A 25,564-nucleotide genomic window follows, 5' to 3' on the forward strand; every position below is an offset into this window, starting at 1 on the left:
CTGGTTTGGGCTAGCTTACTGGGTCTTAGTCAGCGGCATCATCCAGGCCAGGCACTCCCCACCAATCCTGCTTGAGAGTGGAATATGCTACTAAAGTCACTGCAGCATCCTGTTCCGGCAAGTCTGCCTGGTCCCAGTATGTCCTTTGCTGAAGCCTCCTACTCTATGGAAGGGTCCCCATTTCACTTACTCACCACAGGTCGATGTAGGGCTCCCTGCCAGTCCCGCTCTCAACTCTGTTCACTGGTTCCGACTCGCAGAGTTTTCGTGTGTCTCTTTCCCTGCTGTGCTGATTCAGACGCAGCAGCGGCAGCAGGAAATTCAAATCACGGCTTCCAGCGGTGTGGGCTCCAGCTTCTGCGCTGAGACCTTATCTGTTCCTGTTATAGCACCGGGACTGTGTTTCCAGTTGGTTTCTCTTAGCTTAGTTCGTTCCTGGGTCAGCAGGGCACATCTCCCCCTGCTTAGGACTCCTCGCATTGCACCATTCCTGGACTCTAGGCGGGGTATCTCAGAGAGCCTCTATAGCTGCTGCTATTTATCCACCATGTTCTCCCAGAAGTCCAAAATATGCAACATTGGGTTAATGGTTTTCTTAGTTTATTTCACCTGTATAGTCAGTGACTGTTGTGTCAGACATATATCATCTGAATATACACTTTTAATTTTGGCTAACTCCTACAGATAAGGGAGTTTTGGAGGAGAGCAGTATTTTTAAAGAAAGTACGTGAATTTTTAAGTAACAATGTATTTCACTTTGTTATCATTTAAATTTTCTATAGATTTGTTCATTACTTAAAAAGGAAAAATTCAATGAACATTTTGTTACAAACATTTTGAAATATTCCAAAAATGAGATTAATCAAATTAATACTTATAGAATGATCACCTAGATTTAATAATTGCTAATATTTGTCATATTTTCTATTTATTTTGCTCAAGCAATTTCAAATGCCATAATTCCCTTCTACATACTTCAATATATGTTTTTAGAAAGGATATTTTTATTTACTCACAACCACATTTTTCACCTAACAAAGTTAATAGTAATCCCGTAGTATCAACAGCCAATCCATACTCAAATTTGCCCAATTCTTTCCAAAATGTGATTTAAAGACTTTTTTTAAATGAAAAAACAAAGATTGTTTTAAAGACAGTACATTTCATTTGGTTAAATGGCTAAATTTTTAAGTTTCTTTCATCTTTCTTTAGTTTCTTCCATGGTTCCCCTTCTATTGTTTCTTCTTCATTTCTTTTATTTCTTTTTCCATGACATTTCTTATTGGAGAGACTTGGCCTGTTGTCTTCTAGGGTATTTCACTGAATTAGTTCATTTACCATTGCTAAAATGAAGTGTGCAAAGCTGAGCACTTTATAAAGCACTGAGGCTAATGTAGTTCACAGTTTTGGAGGGACAAGTCCAAAGTCATGGTGGTTATACAAGGGCCCATGCCCTTGTATGTTGCTTCCTGGAAAATGACATTATGGCAGAGGAATTTATGAAAGGGAGAGATTGATGTGGCACGACAGAAAGTTGGGAGAGACCAGAAAAGGACCAGGATATTTCTTTTGTTACAACCCTCTTGCAAGAACCATGTGGGGTCCCATGAGAGCTGTGTCAGTTCCTTCCAAAGACAGCACCTTCAGGAACCTAATTACTTCCCACTAGCTGCACCTCTTGAAGGTTCCACACCATCACCCAACACTGCCACACTGAAGACTAAGCTCTGAATTCATGAATCCTGGGGACATGTTGAAACCATATCCAAATCATAGCACTCATTGCCTGCATTTGTCGAGTTGTTGCTTTGCAGAATCTCTTAACTTGTTCTTCTAGTTCCCTTGTCTCTTCTTAGAACTAAACGTTTGATTAATGTTGGGTTGTTTATTTATTTATTTAGTTTCATCAGGGATACCTTGAAGTGATGTGCTTTGTGTATTGATTCTTGTCATGAAGGACTAATAGTTTCATGAGGTTAACACTGGTCACAAGGATGAGATGGTGATGATCTATGTTTTTCATAAAGTTATACATTCCCATTGGAACTAGCGTACATTCTGAGACTTTAAAGTGTTTAACTTTTTTGTCTTGAATACCTTTCTCTGCATAGTTTCTTTGGATGCAGGAGGAAGCTAGTCATACTTCTTTCTGTAACTGTAAATATCTACTGCCTGCTGTATAGAAATATATGATCGTATATGTTAAAATTAATATACAAAACTATCTTCATTTTTATTAAATAAGTAATCTATGGCTGTTATATTCCATTTTTTCACTAAAAATGAGAATTTCATTAAAAATAATTATCTTTGTGAGTTGTTTACTTTCAATGAATGGTAAGCATTTGATGGTATTTTGATCGAGTTGGTGTATTTTTTCTTTGAAGACACACACCTAGTTGTTTTGAACAGCCTAGGAAGGAAGAGTGAGCGTAATTTTCTTTCCTTGTGCATTGCTGAATAAAAGCAATTGGATTTGGTGTACTAATTGGCTATCGTGATCCCCTGATGAAGAGATTAATTTCTGTGACCTTTGGTTGAACTCATGCAGGGTTAAGAGAAGAGTCAAGGAGAGTCATGGCCTTGCAAGCTCTCAGATCTATCATATTAGCACTGATTGATCTCCTGAAGTGAGCAGAAATATTTCTTCATTCCCAGGAAATATCTTTCAAAAACCCAAACTCAAGAAGGAGGTAAGCCGTGCCTGTGCTTTGGAATGAGGGAATTGCTTGGTGGTGGTAGTCAGACCAGGCGATTCCTTGACTCTGAAATTCTACTCCCAGTCGTGCTAGGTGTTTTTCATCTGACCAGCAATGGGTTCATCTTCTCTCAAGTCTTCTGCTGATTCCATCCAGCCAACAATTTCCCTCCCATCACCCGTTTACTTGTTTGTGGCCTTCCAGTAGCTCAGGTTTTGCTTATGAAGAATCTGCATTTTCTCTCTCATCACAGGGCCATCTATTCCGTACTGCCCACTAGCAGCCTTCTTGCCACCCCCTTCATTTGGCAGTGTTTTTTAATTTTGAAGAGAACTAAACCAAACAAAATAAAACAGAATAGAGTCAATCAAAACAAAACAATGAACATGGTACAGGACTTCAAAACAAGATAAAAGGAAGTCAGTAATGGCTACCCCAGTTTTTGCATCAGAACATGGAACATGAGCTGTTAGGATTTAGGGCTTCAGTAGTACTGGAAATTCCCCTGTGCACCTGCTTCTGCTGATGGCTTCTAGAAATACATTATTTTTAGTTGGAACTCTGCAAGCACAACATACAGAGTACAGTGGAATTCATTTCGTGACTTCTTTTTTGAGTATTTGGTTTGTTTTGTGCTAGGCATTAAGCTCTTCAAGAGAAAGAAATATATAAATTACCTAGATTGGATTCAATTTATTGGTTCATCATATGCTGGTGTGTGGCAGGTATACAGGTACTAATCACTGTTTGTCCTATCCCTTTAGTTGTCCCTGATAATTCTGCTTTATAGTGTAATGGATATAAAGAATAAGAATTGACATAGGTGGTTGTGAAATACTTATCACTGGAAGCTTTGGTGAAACGTGTTCACACTCTGAAACTATTGCAGTAGATGGAAAGAGGTTAGCACCAAAAGAAAGGAGTTGGAGTGAAGGCACTCATATTATCTCCTCATATATTCAGTGGACTCTGCTCAGTGCCAAGACTGACAAACTGGATCACAGCTGGGTGTTTTTGAACAGAGCCTTAATACACTTCCACCTCTGTGGTACGCTGACACAGTGAAAAACATCAGTACAAAAACCTTCCTCTTCCTTTTTCCTGTTCTTGGCACCCTGCCCTCCCCACCCTCCACCATCCACAATACCTTGCAAATCCCCTTTCACTTGTGCTGTTATTGTGGTTAAGTGCTATAAAATTCAGAGGCACAAAGTTATTATAATTACACAAATCAGTGAGTAAAAACACTGAAAACCTAAAAAATAAATGGGCAATGGACACCAGTTAATAATTGATTAAGAAACTTGGAAAAATATTTTAACCCTCTAATAATAAAAATCTAAGTAAAATATTAGCAATCCATTTTGGGGAGGACAGATATTTAAGTAGATGCTTTTACTTAAAAAAGTGATGCAACCAATGCTGGCAAGATGTTGATGGCAACATAAATTACTATTTTTTCTGGAAGTCAAGCAGTTAAAAAGAATGAAAATATCCTTAGTGTTTGTGCAAATATTTTACTTCAGAGAATTTGATGTGGAAGAATATTGAGCATGTTTGAGTGTAAAATGAGATTTTTTACCCTCACAGAAGAGGGAGACTCTTAGATTCCTTACACAAAAAGCAGCATTGCGATGCTTGTGCTCAATTATCTTATTTTGAACAGCGAAGCACAATTGAGTGAAGATGTATTAACTTTAACTAGCTCAATCAAGGCTGGTGCACGGACACTCATGAGAACTGGCTGATGGAGTTAGTAAAAAAAGATGACTCTTCTTGGATCTCCCAAAGCCTTCAAAATTGCAAGTGTTTAGTATTATTTAAATAAATACTGTAAAGCAAATGTTCTATTCTGGAGATCAAGAATCTGTAGGATAATATATAGGCTAAATGTCAAAACAAAAGTGTGAATGTTCTTAGCAATATGGCTAAGATATTGTGGCTGAAAAGTAGATATCATGATCAGTTCATATCTGGATTAACAACATACTGTATTTTAAACAACCTAAACATGAATTTGATATACTCGGAAAAATGCAGATTAAAAACATGGATCTAGTAGTGAGACATTGATTTTAGGCCCTTGTGAAGAATCTGAATAAAGTTATTTTATGAATTATGAGAATGGAATAGACCAGTAATTAAAATGAATATATTATTTAATTAATATGTACATGTAATGAAATTAATGCATTAAAAATTTAAAATTAAGTTGATAATTTCATCCATGACTGTTAGGGCTTATATTTTAAAATTGGCCAAAACCTTTACTATGAAGTTGACAATACTTCTTATTGAAAAAAAAGGGGGTTTTCTTTATTTTATAGACAATTTATTAAATGTCTGTATAATGTATACTGTATAATATTTTACATATGTAGATAAAATTATATACTTTATATTCTTATGTGATACTTTTAAACAGTGAAAAAGATAAACACAGATATGTTCATCATGGCAAATTTTTATATTGGGAAAAATGTAGGAGCTACCTAAATGCTTTTCCATAAGAAAATTGAGTCCACGCTAGTATGTCCCAAGATACAGCACTAATGTAACCTATTAAAGTACAGATTAGAAAATACCTACTAACATAGAAAATTGATTACATATTGTTAAAAGGGATACAAATTAATATATAGAATATGATGATATTGATAGACTGTAATAATTGGTACATGGACTAGGAAAACTTAGAAGAAATATACCAAAATAGTAAGTGTGGTTGCTCTGGTAGCAGGTCTAATTTTCTTTCAACATAGAATTCTGTAATGAACAAAAGAGCTCAGGTCACTGAGTTCAGCTCCCAGCCAGCACAGGCAACCTCTCAGGAGTCATCGCTGAACTCTCCTGCAGACACTGGCGCTTGTTTCACTGCTGATCTATGGCAGAGCCATTCCCGCTGTTAAAGTGCAGGCTGTCTGCAGGTATCTCTCCTGCCATTTGACCCCCAGGCTGCCCCCTGTTGCAATGCTTTTCTCTAAGATCGGTCAGAGCCTGTTGACTGGTGCTCCAGACAGACCTGCCCGTGGATATGGAAACAGAAGTGCTCACTCTGGGAGCTCTAGACTTCCCAGGCATGGTTCACAGAGCTCCAAAGAGAAGGCAGCCTTCTTCCTTTCATTCTGAGCACTGTTTCTTAAGCTTTGAAAATTCTGCCACAGTCCTTCAGTCCTTAGCTTACGGCTATTATCTCTTTTGAAATAAAATGTTACCTCTGCTCCAATCTTAGAAAAACTACTGCCTTCTCTTATTTCCATCACTCAAATGTTAGTGAAAATTGGATTCAGGTAATCATTGAGATTGGATTTGGACGGGAATAGAATGAAAGCATATGGGAGGTGCAATAAAGAGAAGGGTCCAAGAAAAAGGCACAGAAAGAGGAGAATGGGGAGCCACAGACAACCTACTTTACAGCTGGCAGAGGGATGGCGTTCAGTGGCCTGCCTTAGTCACTGGCAAAATTTTGGATCATTCCAGCCACAGCTAAGCAGCCTTTTAAAAAATTAAAGCGACACTCCTTGAATTTTCACATATTCTTTCAGAGTCTTTAGGAAAACACACATTGTAATATCGACCTTCACATTCTTTGAGGAGATCAGGTTAGTATCAATACTGAGGGCTCACAACAGTATTTCCTGGGGTACTAATAATGTCTTTGTTCTACTCCTCGCACTTTGTTCCTCTTATTTTTTGGCTTTATTAAATAGGTAGTACACAACAAAGATAGCTTTCTTGGGAAAAATAGTTTAGAAAAAATCTACAGACTTAGGGGGATAGCCAGGGTACGGACCATTGCAGTACTCGGACATCCTTGTTAGCCCTGGTACAAATTAGCAATGATAATCTGATCATCAAAATCCCCATTCTCACTGTCCTATATGCAGAGAGGAATGAGTCTTTCTCCTGGTTTTGAATTCCATCAGTGCAAGATCTTGATTCCCAAGAGACTTAATTAAATACCAGGAGGTTCTCTGGAGAAAGTCTCCTAGTTCCTCTCCAATCTTTGAGCAGGTGTTAAATGACTGAAGGGATCACATATGTGGGAACTGCCAACAAGATGATTCTCATGCCTAGCTCTGGTGGATGCTTTCCGGGTACGTGGCGGTTGTGGCCAACATCTGTTGTGAATTGGACCAAAGCCAGCAGCTTTTGTTCTCTGAACTGGAAAGGAACTCAAATGTTGGATGTTAGGGGTACAGGGTGCCACAGGATGTGGACATTTGGGGTTCTGGTGCCTCCTAAGGAAGCGGTAATCTGTTGGATCAGGCAGCAGACGGGAGGACCAAGTTCCTAAAGCACATGACCAGATTCTCAGCATTCAGGACTCATTTGTCCTGCCCCTCCCAACTTTTCTCTTAGGATGCAAGCTTTTCCAGGGTTATTAAACAAGCTCTACAATCTGGTCTGGCTAATGGTATCAGTGTGATGGTGTATATACTGTTGAACAAGGAGATTCTTCCTCCAGATGTGACACAGACAAGATGACTTGGGGTGTGGAAGCCAAAAGGCCATGGCAGAGCCATCTTGACCTTTCGCTGGCAAGCAATCCATCCAAGAGAAAGTTGTGGTAGGAAAAAATTTTCTCTCTTGTTTTTCTCAAAGGTTAGTCAATGCTGTGCAAAAATGGTTCTTCCTCTACCTAGTCAATCAGCACTGGTAGTTGAATTAATTTGTGTAAGTGAGTAGAATCTCAGTTTTCATTCTAAATTCTGTATATGCAAAAACAGCGTATGGGAACTGTAAGAAATATATTCAAATAGGGATATAGATTGATCAGAGACCTGCTTTTTATATAGAATCCTTGCAGTCTTTACATGGGAGAGCGGAGAGACTTTCTCTAAAGTCTTACTCGACTGCATCTCCAGACTAACATAATGCTGGGTTGACTTGTTCTAGGCAACTTTTGAGTGAACTAAGCCTGCCATAAATATATTGTAGGACCAGCTGTGGTATTAGGAAAACAAACATAATCCAAAGTTGAAGTTGTTAAGATGACAGTTATTCTTTCTTCCATTGAGGGCGTGTGATCTGAGGAGCTTTCCTTCAGCCCACAGAACTGATGCATTAAGTGTCTGTGCCTGAGAGCTTTATAGGATCTGTATATACTGCAGAATCTAAGAGTTAGTTCTGAACCTTTGCAAGAGTCATCTGTCAATGACCCAACCTTTTCCAGTGACAAATTACAGTGATAAAGTAGCTGGACTGGGCTATAGATAAAAACCCCTGAGTCTCTGTGAGTTTGGCAGTCCCAAGGGTAAATGGAGTTCAGGCTTAGTCAAAAAGTGCTGCTCCAGGCCAAGTCTTTGAGAAAAATGCCCACAAAGGGCGCAAGGAGGCGCTAACTTTCAGACCATACAGCGTGGGAAAAACAGAAACGGGAAGGGACCTGTTTTATAACACCTTCTGTAGAGTTGTAAATAGTCTGGAATGATCACTGCTGTAGGGTGTTAAAGCTCAGGTGAGAGAGGCCAGGAGGGAAAATTGAGAGGAGGAAGAGTTTGTAGAGTATGGATACTCTGTTAGTAGATTTCAAAGAAAGCATGACTGCTAAAAAGTGAGGCCTAAGGAGACAGACAGAGAGACAAGACAGAGGGAGAGAGAGAGAGAGAGAGAGAGAGAGAGAGAGAGAGAGAGAGAGAGAGAGAGAGAGAGGAGATATTAGAGACAATATATTGCAGATGACACTAAGTGAATGACTGGGTTTGAACAATAACACAGAGATTTGTTTTTTAACTGATGTAGTCCAGGGTGTGTGTGTGGGATCTCTTCATAGAGTTTTGTGGAAAAATTTTTAAAAATTTCATATACTGATCTTGCCATGGAAATGAGAATGTACAGGAAAGTCCTGGTGGCAGTCAGCTTCTGCAAGAAAATACTGGAAAGTACAAATAAGTCAGGCACTTGCAGAAAACATTAAAAATCCATTAATGGGGCTGGGGATTTAGCTCAGCGGCATAAGCCCCTGCCTTGCAAGCAGGCAGTCGTGAGTTCGATCCCTGGTACCGATAAAAACCAAAAAGACCAAAAAAAAAAAAAAAAATCCATTAATAAATGGTCAGGTTTATCACAGCTTAGAATGTATGATTCTCCATCAGAGAGTGTTGGTAACCACATTTCAGTACACGGGTCTGGGTGCCTTGAATGGAGTAAAAATGGCAGCTGCTGTTTTGTGTGAGTTCAGCCAGGAAGATGCAGGGAACCTTTTGGCCCCTGATTCTGTTGTTCAACAGAAGACTCTACTCAGAAACACTCAGAGATGTCCATGTTTTCAAGCCTTTTGTTTTTGAATGCTGTATTGGACTAATACTGCTCTGAAGACCTTACCTTTTTCATCCCATGTAGGAGAGAAACCCCATCCTGGAGACGAGGATGACTAATTGCAAGCCCTGTGGAAGACCTAATTCATATCAGTACCTCAGGAAGCTTACAAGCAGATTCTGAAGCTCTTATATAAGAATATACATTTCCTAGTTGTTTTTTCTGTCTGCCCCAAATATAATAAGATAATGCTCTGTTTGGTTATTTGGGAGTTAGCTGTATCTTCCTTTCTTCCTGGAGTACTCTGACGGGTTTCCTTCGGAAGAGTATAAGACTGAAGATAAGCCACAGCCTGAAGTCCAGGTTGCTGACTTGAGCACAGATGGGAGAACGTTAACAGCCAAGAAATATGAGGTCTTGGCTCCTTTCCCAGAACTGCCAGGCTAAGACCTTGGCAGAGACTCAACAGGAAACTGAACTCTATTTGCATATCCTTTTATACATGGGAGATTAAAAGCTTCAACCTTGAGTGATCACAGTTTTGGAGAATCACAACGAGGCATTAAAGAAAGGGAGGAGTGTCCCAAGGGCGATGAGCTGGGGGTGGTGCAAGGTGGCTATGAGGTTTACAATGACTTTCAATCCCCTTTGATTAATCATGAGTGTATTTCACTTGGTTCTTTTTTGATTTTATCCCTTTTGGGTCACAGAGAGCTATGTTTCCTAAATCTTGGGAATCTGTCAAATTTGATCCCCCCCCCATCCTTCTCTTTCTGGGCAGAAATTTATATAACTTCTTAATACTGGAAGAAATTTAGGGATTATCTAATAATAATCTAATATTATATAAACTCTTCTACTGTACATAGGAATAGGAGACGCAACACAAATAAGTTAACTGATTTATCCAAAGTCCCATAGAAAGTTAAGAGTTCTGTCTCCTGAATGATTTACTTTTTCAACAGGCTGCTGGCTCTTGGCAGCTGGAGTTTCCTTAGATTTCAGATAGCTTCTTTCCAGTTTGTGACTTGGCATAGACACCTCCATCATCAACTTTCATCAGAGCTTGTGTTCCTGGCCAGACAGTGGCTCTGATTCCCTGGCTTTTTTTCTCCACTTCCTCTGGACCAGGTCCCTATAATTCTTTAATGAAAGAAGCCAGAGGACTGGAATGAGTATATTCATCCTTGGGATTCATTTAGGGAAACTTGGCTCTCCTGGTTAAGTATTGCAGTGAAAACTAACTCCAGTAGACTACATGGACAACGGGAAGATGACCAATGTCATGCTGCACAGGTTAGTAATTAGCATTATAGCTTTCTTTCTAAGATCAGGAAAAGGTGCCTATATTCCTAGAGGGTACAGTAATTAGATGTATCCTAAAATTGGGGAGGACTTTTGGGAGAGCATTTCTAAAGCTGGATAAGGTCAGAGTTTTTGAAAATTGAACCCCCTAGCCTTGTCCAGTTCTTGTTCTAGACCTCGGACCATGTTTACTAGAAAAGAAATTTGGCATGAAAAGTTCACTGTCCTTGTTATTTCTGGTAGAGCCGAGACACTTTAATCTGGTGCAGACAGAACAACGAGGGCATGGCAACTTATGGAATAGAAACATGGCACAGGGATGGTGTTGCTTACGCTATCAGTATAGGTAAAGCATTCAAGAGGTTATGGAAGAAAAACTCTCCTGTAGAGGAATCTTTACGAAAAAAAATACTGGTAGTACATTTGAACATTTTGGTTTGGGAAAACATTCATGGTCACTGGGAATGACCCTTTCCTTCTCATTTTTCAGTAATGTCTCTTCTGGATGAATCATTTCTGGGTGAATAGTCTACTTTTTACTATGAAGTGTTGAGAGGAATGGCATATTCATGTTATCAAGCACGTTCAGGGTGCTCACCACCCGGGTGTGCAGATGCTGGCTGGCTGTTATTTAATTTAAACATCATAATAACCCTGCAGAATTATTTTCCCTGTTTTAAGTAGGAGGAATTAGAATAGAATAGAATAGAACAGAGAAGTTAAACAACCTTCTTTAAATTCTAGAATTAAAAAGCAAGAAATTGTCTGATTTTTGCCTGATTCTTTTTACTACTAAAAGAATTTTAAAAGATACTTGCAGCTTATAGTCCAAAGTTCTAAATGCATTCATGATGGATTGACTGCCAAAGTTATAGACAATTTACAGTCTTGTTTTTAAGTTCAACATATCTATATTTTTACCTATCTGCACTTTGTTACTACTTATTGAAGAGAGAAAAATTATGAGAACTTTGCTGAAAACAGAATTTTCATGAATTAGCAACTGTGGCAAAGATTACAACAGGTGCTTACTTGGAACTCAGACCTCAAGTCTGCTCCCATCTTTCACCCTGGCATGATGACACATGTTGCCTTTTTTTGTTTATTTCTTCTAAGGCCCAAAGTCAAAGGGAAAAAATGATCATGGACAACTAGCCTCATCTGAAGCAAGTGAAGGTTAAATTGTCTGACTATCCAGTAATCATTCAGGACAATCCCTCAGTAAATAGGATTTTTGGAAGCATCACTCAAAATTGATTACTTGGAGCCCCTAAAATACGTTTCTTCACTTTTTGGCTTAACTGACTCTGAATAAGTAAGTGGGAAGGAAAAAGACCAGGAAAATTCAAAGGAGTAAAGTGGAAAAGCAGTGTTTCATAGGTAAATGAGAATAGTTGGAGGATGATTGAGGTGGAGGTGTAGATGTGGAGGGGGGACCCAGTCTGAGAAAGACCACTTTCCTGTGTGCAGATTCTCCTGCTCTGCCTACCAGTGAGATTTCAGTTCTTTTCAGCTCCCAGAGGTAAAAATAAAGTAATACTCAATTGAATTCTATTTCAATCTGTTGGTTTGTAAATATAAGTGATTATTGACATCATTTCTGATGATCACAAATCTTCCTCCATGGAAAATGAGTTAATGCTTAATAGCTTTCAAAGGACAAAGCTAGGAAACAACCATGCTATCTTTCTTGGAGATACCAGTTCATACAGACGAGCCCAAAGTTAAATTCAGGGATGCAGGTGAACATCAGGAATTCCTCAACATTTCACAAGTCCTCCCAAATGTTGAGTCTCTGGGAAAGAGGAAACGATAAAAATCATAAAAGACAGGCATCACATCACCTCAAAATGATGACCCCAGCATTGCCATATAAAGAGGGCCACATAGGCAGATACCACATGCTAGGGACTGAGGGTGGGAAAATGTCACAGACGAACTCAGAGGATACTGTCTTCTCAGATTGTAAATGTGATGGCAACATCATGGAGATGGTACCACCCTCTGTGCACATCTTTCTTTGATAGAGTCTACTGTATACTGTAGTCCGTGAGGACTCTGGGAGGGTATTGGGCCCGTTCTTTGCTCACAGACGTGATTTGAAAACCAGAATTAATATGCTCCAGGAAAAGAAGACTCTTGAGTCATATGGTACAGCAGCTGTGGAGGTAGGCTACCTGCACTTGTGTCTCAGCTCAGCCACTTAACAAGCCATAGGACCTCGGACAATGCCTTAACCTCATGTTTTGGTTTCTTGATCAGTAAATATCAATAATAAAAGCAGTAAGTCACTGTGGGAAACTAAATAGATTATATCATGTTAGCTGATATAAAAGGGACTTGCATATAAGAAAGTCCATCAGTCAACATTACGAGCAATAAATCTTCAGTTGCTAATGATTTTCATGTTTAGCATCTTTTGTTTGAAATTTCAGAAAGTTTTCTCTTTTGCACAACTCAGGAATTGGGAAGGACAGCTCATAGGAGTTACAGAAAATGAGAACAGGAAAGGACCTCAGGCCACATCAGATCCAGCTTTGTCACCTTACAAATGAGCTGAGGAGGTGAGGAGATGGGCCCTGTGTCTCACAGGGTAGATATAACTTTTAAACACAAGGTACAGGTGAGTAGGGGTCTTTCCTGCTGTAATAACACTTCACTAGTAGCAATCAAACAATGTCTAATTTCTCTGTGACTCTTGCAGGGGAACTCAGAAACAGAACAGGACTGTGGTCCTGTTGAAGGGGCTGACCAGTGCTGACTATAATAAAATTATCAACTTTATAATTTTACAGCACCTCACTGGCTTTCTTTTTCTTCACAACATTGTAATATTGTTGGTTTAGCCTTATTTCAAAGAAGACAGGAGGGAGATTTTGTTTCTGAATGGAAAGAGGGAGAGCTGATGGCAGGCTCTGGTCTCAATCTGTCCCTTTCTGAGGAAATAGATGGAGACCAGAGCAGTCAGAGGCCCTGCAGTGATAAGCAGTGATAAGCAGGGCCCCTGGTGAGCAGGGTTATACAGCTGAGATGAGAGAGGAGAACAGTTTTTCTTCTTTTCCCAGGAAAGATGTGCTGAGCACCTGCTGTGTGCTTAGTGTGATGCCAAGTACCCAGAGGAATACAAAAGAACCCAGAGCAGGGTTTGAGATTTCAAGGAGTTTCTAGAAAGAGGTAGAAATCATAAAATGAACTGTAGATAAGCCCTCTGGAGTTATTTGAGGGCTTTGTACTCCAAAACACAGAAAAAACTTTTCATCTCCAAACCAAGAAGGCCACTAGTTGGGGGCTCAGCTTGTCTGGGAGGAGAAAGATTTTCCAGTTGAGTGGAGGGCAGAGTTGCTTAGCAGAAATGTGGCCTGGAAAAATACAAGTAATAGGAACTTTTCTGTGGGCAACTAGGAATCAGTGTGTAGTGGGACTCTGGTGATTTTGTGTTCTTTTCACTTTGCACTAGCTGATTGTGTGATGGTGGGAAAGTATATTATTAAAGTTCACTTGTGGAAGAGAACACACACATGCACACATGAACACACACTCATACACACACACTGCTATCTGCTTGCTGGAGAGCCAGAGCATCCATTGAAAATTTGAAGGTGTAGAACTCACTACAGAGTCCAGTGGGAGTGTATCTTGGAAGGCTGAAGGGTCTGCATTGGAAGGCTGAGGAGTCTGCAGTGGAAGCCTGAGGGGTATGCAGTGGAAGGCTGAGGGTCTGCACTGGAAGGCTGAGTGTCTTGCACTGGAAGGCTGAATGAACATTCAAAGGCTTGGGTGAAGTCTGGAGTTCCTCCCAAGAAGCAAAAGGGAAGATTTTCTTCCTCTTTCCCTTTTTGTTCCATCCAGGCTACAAGCCTGGTTGGTACTCCCCACTACCAGAGTGGGTCTTTCTTCTGTAGTAAATTCCTCATCCAGACACGCCCAGAACTGTGCTCGCCCAATCCACTTGGTGTTTCTTATTCAAGTTGACACCACAGTTAAGTCATCTAATATCTTCATCCCTCACTTTCTTTGTCTAACTGAAGAAGCTGAGCTGGCTGGTGACTATGTCTCACTGTCTTAACGCTATACATGTGGTAGGAGCTTTCCTCTACGTAGAAAGAGTAATGACGATGGTTTTGATGCTGAGAAATGGACTAGCTGTGAACTCAGAGATTTTAAATTGACTCTTCCTGCAGACCAGAGCCACTGTTACTGAGCCGCTTCTCTGATTTCAGCTGATAGTGTCAGTTACACTGGCCCCTCTGTAGTTCTTTGTTCTTATTTATAAATGTGGTGCATGAAATCCTTCTACACTTCTTTAGAAGAACAAGGTAATTAATCTTTTACTAATCATTCATGATTTTGACACAGGCATGAGGCAACCATGGTTGGGGGCTTTTATGTATGAGGAAGCCTTTGATGAGACAGCTATGACACATTCCAGCTGCGTGTCCTTGGTATTGTCCTGTGCGGCTGACTTCCCTGCCTCACTGCCTCTGAGTAATACTTGGTCAGGAGACAAAGGGACCTGGAAATCGACTCTGGGGTCTTACCTGGGCCTTGGGGCTCCAGTACACCTAGGAGTCATGGAGGCTCAGCTCCTGCAGCTTGGCTATCAATTGTAAATGTAGTTCAGGGTCCTCTACAGTCACTCCCATGCTCAGGTTCTCTGACTGCTTTCTGGAGAGGAGGAAAACCATAAACCTCACCAGTGTGAGCACATGTTTTATTTAAGCTTTATAATCTACTGGATAGTTTTCAGGGGGCATGTTGATCTTCAAATACAGATGAGGCAACAGGTTGTCCCTGAAGGCTGATACAGGTGGGCAGGCATGGGCCTAGAGAAAGGTGTCCTGCACTTCGAGTAATTTCATGGCTGAGAGGACACCTCATCAGGCTGTAGACATAATCTGCCTTCTTCCTCTTTATGCTGTAAGTTTTGATACTTTCTGAATTGCTTTCATGCTGTCCCTCCCAAGCCCCAACATGCTTTGGTTAATTAATGAAATTCCATCATGGGTCTTGAAAAATGAAAATCCGAGCTACTGTAAAGGAGCTCTCAGTAAGATAAGAAGAAAAAGCTATTCACCTCCCCCAACCTATAGGAGAGCTGGTTTTATTATGTGTTTTAAAGCTATTCATGAAAATGTTATTTCTAACAGAAGAATGCGGCAAACTCTAACTCCAAATGTTGGCTCTCTGTCCACCGCCAGGCCTTTTGCTGAAATGTCACTTTGTCATTGCAGTCTTTCTTGACAACTTGATTGCATTTTTTAATATCCTCAGGCCCTTGGCAACACACTCTCTGGTTTCTCTCCCTCTCCCTGTCTCTGCCTCTGTCTGTCTCTAATCCTCTCAGTCTCTCTCTTTTCTTCTCTCTGGCAACTATTGCTATTCGTATGCATTTTACTTTTAAATTTAATTTTATATGTATTTATATTATTTTATATGTATTTATATGTATTATATTATTTAAATTTATATGTATTTCCACTAAAATATAAATTCCACGAGCTTCCAATAATCATAATTCTAATGTTTCTAGGACAGTACCCTGCACATAGTAGGTACTTTGCTTTTGAAAGAATGGATGGATGTGTTGTCACATGCTATGAAAGCAATTATAGTCTCCAAAAATCTACACATGGGATTGATTTTCTTTCCTAATAACTCTTTGCCCTAGTAACATATTTATACTGACATTTCTTTTTTCTGAAAATTATAAATACTCGTGAAGTTTTGTCCTTAAGCCAGAAGAGGATAATTTAAACTTCCTTATCCTACTGTATGCATACAGGTGGAAAGAAAACTTATGACTGTTAGATTTCTTACTTAAATACAGGGTAAGAGAATCTGACCTCACTTCAATTTATAAGAGCAATTGCATTTTGGCTTGAGTTTCATCGTTCTCCCACTGGTATTTTTGCTATTGAGTATGGCATGCCGCTTAGCACACTGCTCCACTGGCTGCTTGCTGCCTGGAGTCCTCGACCCTCCAGGGAATGCTTTTGGAAAATCCCTTCATATTCAGTGCACACTGCTGTATACTGTTATCACTCATAACTCCATGTTTTTGTGTATGCATGAATTGCTGAAAAATAATAAAAGCCCCCAGTGGATTTTGTGTTCTTGAAGAAAATCAAAACCATGGGAGATGTGGTGGTGGTAGGTTAAAGAGGGTCAGGAGTCATTCTTTTGTGTAGGAAAAGTTATTGCTATGGCTTTTGGTTACGAAATAGAGTTTTGCAGCTCTGCTTAGGGGAGCAGTTTGCAAAATTCCTTTGTGAAATAAAGTGAGGGTGTTTAGCTTTTTCTCTGATGGACAGACTCAAGTCTTGGGACCTTGAAGCACAAAAGTGGCAAAAGATAGAGAAAAGAGTTTTACCAGCAAGTAGATGTCCAAGGAATATAAGGACGCTGACATTTGCTCTCCAGGTAAGTGATTTGGTGTTTTATTTTATTTTTTTTGTCTTTTTTGTTTTTATCGGTACCGGGGATCGAACTCACGACTGCCTGCTTGCAAGGCAGGCGCTTATGCCGCTGAGCTAAATCCCCAGCCCCATGATTTGGTGTTTTAAAGTTCTCTAATGTCAATCTTCCAGCAAATCTTACACAATTAATAGAATTCTGTTAGGACAGATGAGATTTAAATCAGAGAAAGCAACTGGGAGGGCAGAGTCAGTGCCAGTCTTGTGTATCACTGCGACCCTGACATCCAGCAAAGTACAGTGTACCCAGCCCCTTCTCACTAGTGTTTCATTCAGTCCTTCACTTAGTGCGTTTACAGGGCACCTGACATGCATCAGACTTCTAAGTACTAGAGTTAAGGCAATAGCCGGGGATCTAGCTCAGTGGTTGTAAGTGCCTGCGTGGCAAGCGCAGGGTCCCTGGTTCGATGCCTGGTACCAAAACAAAAACAAACAATAGAGTTAAGGCAACAAAAATAAAAATAAAAAAAAAAACCAGACAGAAATCTTTGTCATCAAGGATGTTGTATCCTGGAACAATAACCAAGCAAAATTTATATGTCAAAGGGTGCTCAATGTTATAGAGCAAAATTAAGCATACACGAGAGATGATATTTGCTAGAAGAATAAATGAAGTGCTCTAACAAAAAATTAAAGCTGTGTAAACCTGCCATCTCCATTAATATTTGAGGGAAATGTGTTCAAATAGAAGAGAAGGCTTGATTCTGGAATTTATTCACTTTGACACTGGAAAATTTTGTCAGCAGCGTGTATTGTTTGAGACACTGCAGTGTCCAAGGACCTTGCTTCGAGCAAGGCAGGTTTGGCTGGAAATTAATTTTTATTCTTTGTACAGTGGCTGCTGCACCTTAATCCACCACACTGTTTCCAGGGCCCAATTGCTCATTTTCAAATACAGAGAACTGTAGATAGGAAATCTGGAGCCTATTCATTACCTCTGTGTGAGCGATAAGCAGGTGACAATGGAAGAGACACACTCAGACGGTTTTCCTCAGCAGGGTAGAGGTGAGTGGTAACGCTGTGGACCAGAAACCCACAGGACTTTCCCAGCCCTCATTTCACCAGCTCCAGCCTCATACTTCCTGTGCCAGACAGCCCCTGTGGAGAGGAAAGAGCAGGGAATCCGAGACCTACCAGAGGGAGTCCAGAAAGATAGCACCTCTCAAAGTGTCAGAAGGAATGAGAATGTGTGTTTATTTCTCACACTGTGGGGATGCCAGGTGGGGTGGGGTGAGGCTTGGTTTCACTGTCCTTCTTTAGGTAGGAGAGTATCTCTCCTCTCTCTGCCCTCACTGCATCCCACCCCCAGGCTGCCTACCTAAGCAAATAGGAGATCCAAAGTGACTGAGTATGGACTGAGCTTTCTCTAGTTCCACCTTCTTAAATTAGTCAAGAATAAGTCATGCTTTTTTGGAATCCCTGTTTTACATAGATCTGGCAGGGTTTTCAGCTGCTCAGAAGTAGACTTGCTGCAGGTGACAGTAAGATCCTGCATCTCCGGTCACCTGATGCCTTAGGAATTCTGAGGAGTGCCTGGTTGTTTGGACCACAACTTTACCCTGAAACTCGTCACCAAAAGTGAGGCCATCAATGTCTCCTCTTAATATATGAAACTCAGCATGTTGATCTGGGGCTTCCTGTACCAGTTAGTAATAATTTCTTCTTCTGAGGAGCACCTGAGGGCTCTTAAAGGACCCCCACGCCATCCAGACACAGTCTTAGTATTGAGGTGCCAACATAACATCTGCCATGACTCTTCAGAGAACAGACAGAAGGAGAGGACACTGAGGTCTTTGAGTAAGGGACTTGTCTGTGAGAGCCACATGCTGGGAGCTTTGCTGTCTCTTGGCGGCTGAGTCTTGCTTGGTTGAGGGTCCAGGTTCTGCCTAACCTATGAGGTGGATGTAGAGGCAGACCCTCTGCATAGCTCCACACAGGAAACCCGTCTTCCAAGTGCTCCCTGGCTGGTCCCGCCTCTCATCCAACACCTTCTCATACACTTATGCCTGGGGAGACCAGCTCATGTTGGCAGCTGTTTCATTCCACGGAGGAGCCCTACCAATCACAGGAGGCTCCAAATGTCTGTCTCCTGTTAATGAGATGGCAATGCCACCTTCGAGATTTGACAATGTGGTCCAGTAAGTAAGCCAGCTGAGAGGAGGCTGAGCAAATTATTGGATTGATTATAAGGTTTCTGCTACCTGCCGTAGACATTAAATTTGATATTGTTGCTCCATTTTCAAATTAGCTATACATGTTGAGTTCACTGTGCTGATGTTAACAGTTAATACCAAGCAGAAAAATTATTGATATTTACAGCTGCAATCAAAAGAACTATCAAACAAGGAGATCGATACTATGTGCACAAAGACCCACTGCCAGCTCCCTATAGGCAAAATTGGATAAGGATTGCTTACCATGTGTAAAAGAGCAAGCCAGTGAAACATTGTCACCAAATTTAAATCAGTTTCCTATTTTTTTTGGAGCTCATCTGTCTTTTTTTCCTCCGGATGGATAACCTATGTTACACTGACTTATACCATGCAAGAACATTGTAAACATAGATGAAGCCACCACTACAGTTTATGACAGCATAACATTTATTCAAATTTCAGAAGGGGTGCTTGAATTCTTTGGACCTATACTTTTGAAGTTAAATCTCAGTACAATTTGCAATTTTGTGATCCAACAGGTAAATTAACAGTGGCATCTAGAGAGCGCAGCAGAAGGAGAGACATAGTCACTGGCTAACCAAAATAAGAGTGAAAGTGTCAAACAATGTCTGGGGATGGATCTGAGAGCTAAATTCTCTCCTAGCGGAGGAAAGACCCACCTAAACTTCCTTAACATTCCTAGTGTGATTGGGACAGACTGTCCCAAGGAAATTTAGGAGTGAGCCCCTTGGGTTTGCCTGACCCCATGCAGCTGCTTTTCCCACACGGCTCTGTTTGTTCAGCCACCCATCTTACCACCATTCTCGGAGAACTATAAGCAAGTACTCAAGGCAACCACATTAGTGGACAACTGCAAACTGCACCATCAGTATCCACCTGAAAGACGTCATGGTGCTCATGCCTTGTATAGTTCTTTGCAAGAGCAACTTCTGCCAAAGCAGCTTCTCTGGACTTGCTATTTTCACATCAGTTTGCCTAGCTGTCAGTAAGTCCTAGAAACCTAGGTATTCTTGCTATGCACCAGACCCTGAAGAATCACCAAGGAATGGCAAGCATATCTCTTGTCAATCAGCAATCAAAAATTTGCATAATGAGTTCCTTCACTGAACTGTAATAAGTATTCTACAGAAGCAGGAGACTCATGAGAGCTTGTTACAGGCAAGGTCCTGGTCAGGATAACTAGGTCTGTTATCCCTCCAGAGCCACTCGACTTCCTGCTGCTCTAAGAGGCTGATGTGAGTGAGCTGCATCTGTTTCCCTTCTTCCTGACAGCCCTCTGGTTTGGCCAGTGGGAAGCCCCATCTGGAGTGTGCAGGCAAGGGGAGAGGGAGATGTGTGTTACTACCCCAGGTTCCTTCCTGCAAGGCTCGGGATGACTGAGGTTGCCTTACTGCTCCGGAGACTCCAGTGCTTCTGTGGCTGCAGATTTCAGTAACGTCTCCTCCCTGCCACGCTCCAGGTCTAGGGTGGTAGCAGCTTCTTGTTTGCCAGCACCTCAGGGGTTTCACCATCTTTTTGTTGTTTGTTGCTCATAATTCTCTTGTATAAGCTTCCTACAGCTGCCCGAAAATATCAAAAATTTAGTGGTTTAAAACAACAGTTTGGAGGCTAACAAGCCGACCTCAAGGTGTCAGCTGGACCTTGCTCCTCTGAGCCCACAGGGGAGACCTTCCTTGCCTCTTCCTAGCTTCTGGGTGTGTGGCTGGTGGTGATCCCAGGGCGTGCTTGTGGCTGCGGGACTGCAGTTTCTGCCTTCACTGGCACATGGTTCTCTCCCTGAGTGTTTGTCTTGACCTGGCTGTTGTGTAAGGACACCAGTCGTACTAGTCCGGGGATCCACTGTACCCGAGCATGACCCCATCTGAGCTTGTTCTGTGTGCAATCACCCTACTTCCCAATAAGTTCACAATCTAAGGTACTGGGGGTTAGGATACCAACATTTTTTTCTTGGAGGCATCACATATCAATCCCTGACTGATGGTCCAATTTGTGTAAATATCCCTTTTATTAATCCTCACTAATTACTCAGAATGACCTCCACCTCCTGTTGGTAGCTTAACTGAAACATCAGGTAGAGGGGGCTGTGTAGGAAGGAGGACATTGAAAAAAAGAAGAGAAAAAGAAGAAATCATGGGGGCAGGAAGAAGAACCATGGGCTTAAAGTTGTATCAGTATCAAAAGAATAGTTAGCAGGGCTCAAATCAGCCTGTGTTCCAAATTATTCAGAAAATTTCTGGAAAATCCCCCAAATGCATGCATACCTATGACCATAATTAATATATTCTACAAGTTAGAAGTAACTTTAAGGGTTTATTGTTAACTGGTAAAAACAGTCTTCTTGTAGGCCTAACAGAGAGCTGGAGTGAATGAGGAATCACAGCCCAGGTGAAGGCAGGAAGTGTGGGGTGGAGTTTCCCTAGCAGGGCTCCATCTGGGCTGGGAAAGCCAGCTGGGCCTGGGCCAGGGCGGAACTGGGGCAAAACGTGCCGGTCCTAAGGTACCCAGGGCTGCTCTGCCCTCAGGTTCCGCCCTTGCCAGCTATGTGAAGGTTGCATTCCCTGTGTTCTGTCATTCTTTCTGTGTCAAGGCCAAATGTAGGACCATTGTTTCCCAGGCCCTAGGGAATGTCTGTTCTTTTGTGTGACTTCTGGAGAGAACAATTTTTTTCCTTTAAAATCTGTGATTTTAAAGAGAAATACATGAAATTATATTTGCAAACACTTGGCTCATTGCTTAGCTATTTTTTAGTTTTCTCCTTGCTTTAAAAATAATGATGATAGGAGAGAGAGAGAGAGAGAGAGAGAGAGAGAGAGAGAGAGAGAGAGAGACAGAGAGAGACAGAGACAGAGAGACAGAGAGACAGAGAGAAAGAGAGAAAGAGAGAGACAGAAACAGTGAGAGAGACAGAGAGAGAGTAACACAGAGAGAGAGAGAGAGGAAGAGAGAGACAGACGAGGGGAGGGAGAGAGAGAGAGAGAGAGAGAGAGAGAGAGAGAGAGAGAGAGAATGAATGTGTGTTTAAATTACTTGGGATTGAACCTGTAGTCTTCACACTGACGTATATCTCCAACCTGTTGTTTTATTTTTTACTTTGAGATGGGCCTCACTAAAAGGTTAAGCTGCCCAGATGGCTTGAATTTACTGTCTCCCTGCCTCAGCTTCCCAAAGTGCTGGGATGACGGGTGTGCACCCCGCTTTCTGCTGACACCTAAGATCTGAAGTTAGTAGGAGGGGCAGGAGTGGTTGAGGGCTTGGTTCATCTTCTCCCGTGATCTCCAACAAGCTTCCCTTCTTCATGTCTTTCCCAATTGTCATTCACTGTGATAAACTGCTCAAGTGGGTTCTGGAGGCACCTTCAAATCATCCTTCAGCTCCTCATTTGTAGAAATCGTGCATTGTGTACAGTGCTTTATGCTTTATGAATGTTGCCTCACGGTTGTTATTTGGTTTGCTTTGATCTCCAGGGTCATCTCGCCAAAGCATCTGTTAAACCCTTCCTGGTCCTCAAAAATACTGACCAAAGTGACCCAGTTTCTTCTCTCCTCAGGATGTCTGACAGAAGCCTGTTGTGGTCCACAACACACAACAGGAAAGGGCAGGAAGGAGCTCATTCCTCCAATGGAGCCACAAAAAAGACCTGAGGTCTCAGCTGCGCTGCAGGATGCCTCCAGGATGCTTCATTGCAGAACTTCTGCTTCCTACAACCTCCTCTGACTGGGAAGGTTAAAAAGGGAACTGCTGACCCTAATATGCAAACTGCCACAAGCTCTACTCGTTTTTCCATTAGCATGAGATGGATTGAGATGGCTGCAAGGTTGATGTGGCTCATATTTCATTTTCAGGGCTGTATGGTGGTGGGGAGGACTAAGCAAATCAACCAACAGATCAAACAGCAGTGAAAGAAGAGGAGTTTATTGGCTTCATTGGGAGCAGCAAAAAGAATGAAAGGTTTGAGGGCAGAAAGAACTGCAGCAAGTCTTATAACTCTTGCTTCAACTCAACTTTCCTGTACTCTTATGGAGAGATACTCTGCCTGTTCTTTAAATGAACTTTTAATGTTCTTTAAATGAACTCCTTGAACTCACATTTTATTGCTTTGTTTTTAAAAACTAAGTTTTAAAATTAAAACTAAAGTTTTAAAATTGTTTTTAAAAACTAAGTTTTAAAATTAAAACTAAAGTTTTAAAACTAAAACTAAGTTTTAAAATTAAAACTTATTTTTAACTGTCATATGAAATTATGCTGTGATTTGATGAACCGGGCAATGTTTAAATCTGGTTGAACATATCTATCTATTGAAGCATTTACCATTTATTTATAGTGAAAATGTTAAAATTCCTTTCTTTCTAGTTTTTTGAGACACAGAATACATAATTGCTATCCGTAGCATACTTACTGTATATTAGCACACCAGAGCTTCTCACTCTGATTGAACTCTGACTTAGTAGCTGTTGATCACCCTATCCCTGCTCCTCCCCTCCCACTACTATCCCCAGCCTTTGGTAACCACATTCTACTCTCAGCCTCTGTGAGAGATCAACTCTTAGATTTCACATATGAGTGAGACCATGCTGTGCTTGTCTTTCTATGCCTGACTTATTTCACTTAATTTGCACAAACTGTTGAGGATTAGGCAGCTGAGTAACTGTATCTCTGTGTAGACTAGCCTCGGAAAGGATGCTATTTATAAGACTGGGCTGAAAGAGGTCCTGGAACTAGTATGTGTAGATCTTTTCCTCACTGCCTGCTCCATTTCTTAAAGAGCAGCTGTGTTGTTCTGAAGACTACCGAATTCAGATTAAGAAGATGTGGGAAGTGATGACTCCATCACTTACCTGTGAGTCACTTACCTCCCCACACCTCAGTTTCTTGGGCTCCAAAATGGGGATAATACTATTCCATGTTGGCATCAGGAAATTATACATGGGAGCTCACTTTGTGATCTACAGTTAGGCAAGTGCTGAGGCCAGCTGACTGGTGTGGGAGGTGGAAGGGTCAGTGTTCAGCTTCTTGGGTAGGTTGTCCAGTAATAACTCTTCTCTTTTACTGTGGCTCTGGCAATCTCCACAGGAAATTGCACGGTTGAGTTTTCAATTCTACCAAGAAAAGTAAACTGCAAAATTTTGCTGTGAGTTACTTTTCTCATTTGCTGAGTTAGAGAGTTACATTTTCTCATCATTACTTTTACTTTTCTCATTGAGTTATTTATGACAAAATACCCAACACTTACAAATTAAAGGAGGAAGACACAGTTTTGGCTTACAGTTTGTACAGGTTTCAGTCCATAGTCAGTTGGCTCCAAGGTAAGATGGCAGGGCAAAGGAGAAACAGTCCATGGCAGGGGAGGCAGAGAGCAGCAGCAAAATCTTTCCAGACTACAACCCTTTTGGGTGGTGGTTCTCATATCCATAATCAATTTTTCCATTATCTACCCCCAGAACTATGCTAAACCAATTTATCTATCACACACTCTTAATCTTAGTATCTCACATCCTAATCCAGCATCACACATCTGGCCTAATCCAGATCACACATGATCTGGCCACCTCCCAAAAGCCCCACCTATGAATACTTGAGGTTTTGGGGGATATCAAGTTATCTGCCATAACATACTCCCAAAAGGAACAAATGTCTCTAGCTTTTGTTACTCCAATAAGGTACCTGGCTTGACATGGGAAAAAGCATTAAGGTAAAGGGAAGACAGAGAAATTGAGGAGTATGTCAGGGGACTGAGCTTCCAGGGTGGAATTGCAGTGCCATTTTCATTTTCAGTCTTCTTACAAACTTTCCTGTGGATGCTTTCTTTGGAGTCATTCACTTAGTTATTTAGAAAGCACCCACTAGTTTCTATGGTGTGGGTCTAATGAGAAAACAATGTTTTTGACTTGTGATTCTGAGGCTCCACGGTAGCTCTCACCTGTACAGGCAACAGGAAGACTCGGATCTCTGCAGGAATTGCACTGAGGAGCAAAGAGCTCTGTTTCTGGACCATCTCCTGGCCCTTAGTTCTCTTCTCAACACTTCATGGCTCATAGATTTTGCCTTGTCTGTGGACAGGAAAATGAACCTGAGTCAGCAGATGTTCTCCCCTCCAAGAATATCTTCAGTGTGAGTCCTTTTTCCTTCTGCAGCAAATTTCTCTTCTAGAGTGAGGTTAACAGCTTGGTAGGGAGATGTTGGTATTCAGTGTCTGTGTGTTGTTAATGCTGTTTTCCTCTCTCTTGGTGGAGCCTTCTTTTATTTCTTGTCTTAAGATATTTATTTTGGACTTTTTGTTTGTATACCAAAGCAGCTGCTTCCATATACTTTGCCAAAATGCCAGTCTTCCATAAGACAAAAGCTCACATCTGCAGCATAGAATTTAGCCGAACGTATTGTTACACTGGATTTGATTTTTAGTAGCTGTTAAGTGTCTACATTGTACTCTCCCCACATCAAGTGCCCTGTAAATGTTGATGTGGACTAAAGAAAACATAAAATTATCAAACAAACATAATGGGAAGATGAAGTAAGTGGAGCAGGCAATGAAAATTAAATGAGAAAAAGCAAAGTTAAAGAATAGGAAAAGGTTTAATGGAGTATTATAGAATTATCTACTGAAAGAACAAAGTAGAATAAATAAAAATAAAAAGGAAATATAGCAGCTTAGATG

General features: G+C 41.1%; 1 protein-coding gene and 1 long non-coding RNA gene across 10 annotated transcripts in view; one reads left to right on the top strand and one right to left on the bottom strand.

Moving 5' to 3' along the window:
• The window catches only part of LOC100719991 (T cell receptor alpha chain MC.7.G5-like), a 556,517-nt gene that overhangs the window by 106,755 nt on the left and 424,198 nt on the right, over nt 1–25,564 (bottom strand).
• The window catches only part of LOC106028677 (uncharacterized), a 51,806-nt gene that overhangs the window by 10,843 nt on the left and 15,399 nt on the right, over nt 1–25,564 (top strand). For 4 of the 9 annotated variants that reach the window (XR_010043369.1, XR_010043368.1, XR_001202288.2 and 1 more), the window contains exons 2-7: nt 2,552–2,693; nt 7,062–7,269; nt 9,045–10,256; nt 12,727–12,829; nt 16,577–16,685; nt 22,460–25,020. This is a non-coding gene — a long non-coding RNA (uncharacterized LOC106028677). The remainder of the gene's footprint in view (nt 1–2,551; nt 2,694–7,061; nt 7,270–9,044; nt 10,257–12,726; nt 12,830–16,576; nt 16,686–22,459; nt 25,021–25,564) is intronic. The other 5 variants (XR_010043371.1, XR_010043372.1, XR_010043374.1 and 2 more) reach the window with 5 other exon arrangements.

This window comes from Cavia porcellus, unplaced genomic scaffold (assembly GCF_034190915.1).
Source record: "Cavia porcellus strain 051 isolate PalLab524CR breed Dunkin Hartley unplaced genomic scaffold, mCavPor4.1 scaffold_26, whole genome shotgun sequence".
Lineage (NCBI taxonomy): Eukaryota > Metazoa > Chordata > Mammalia > Rodentia > Caviidae > Cavia > Cavia porcellus.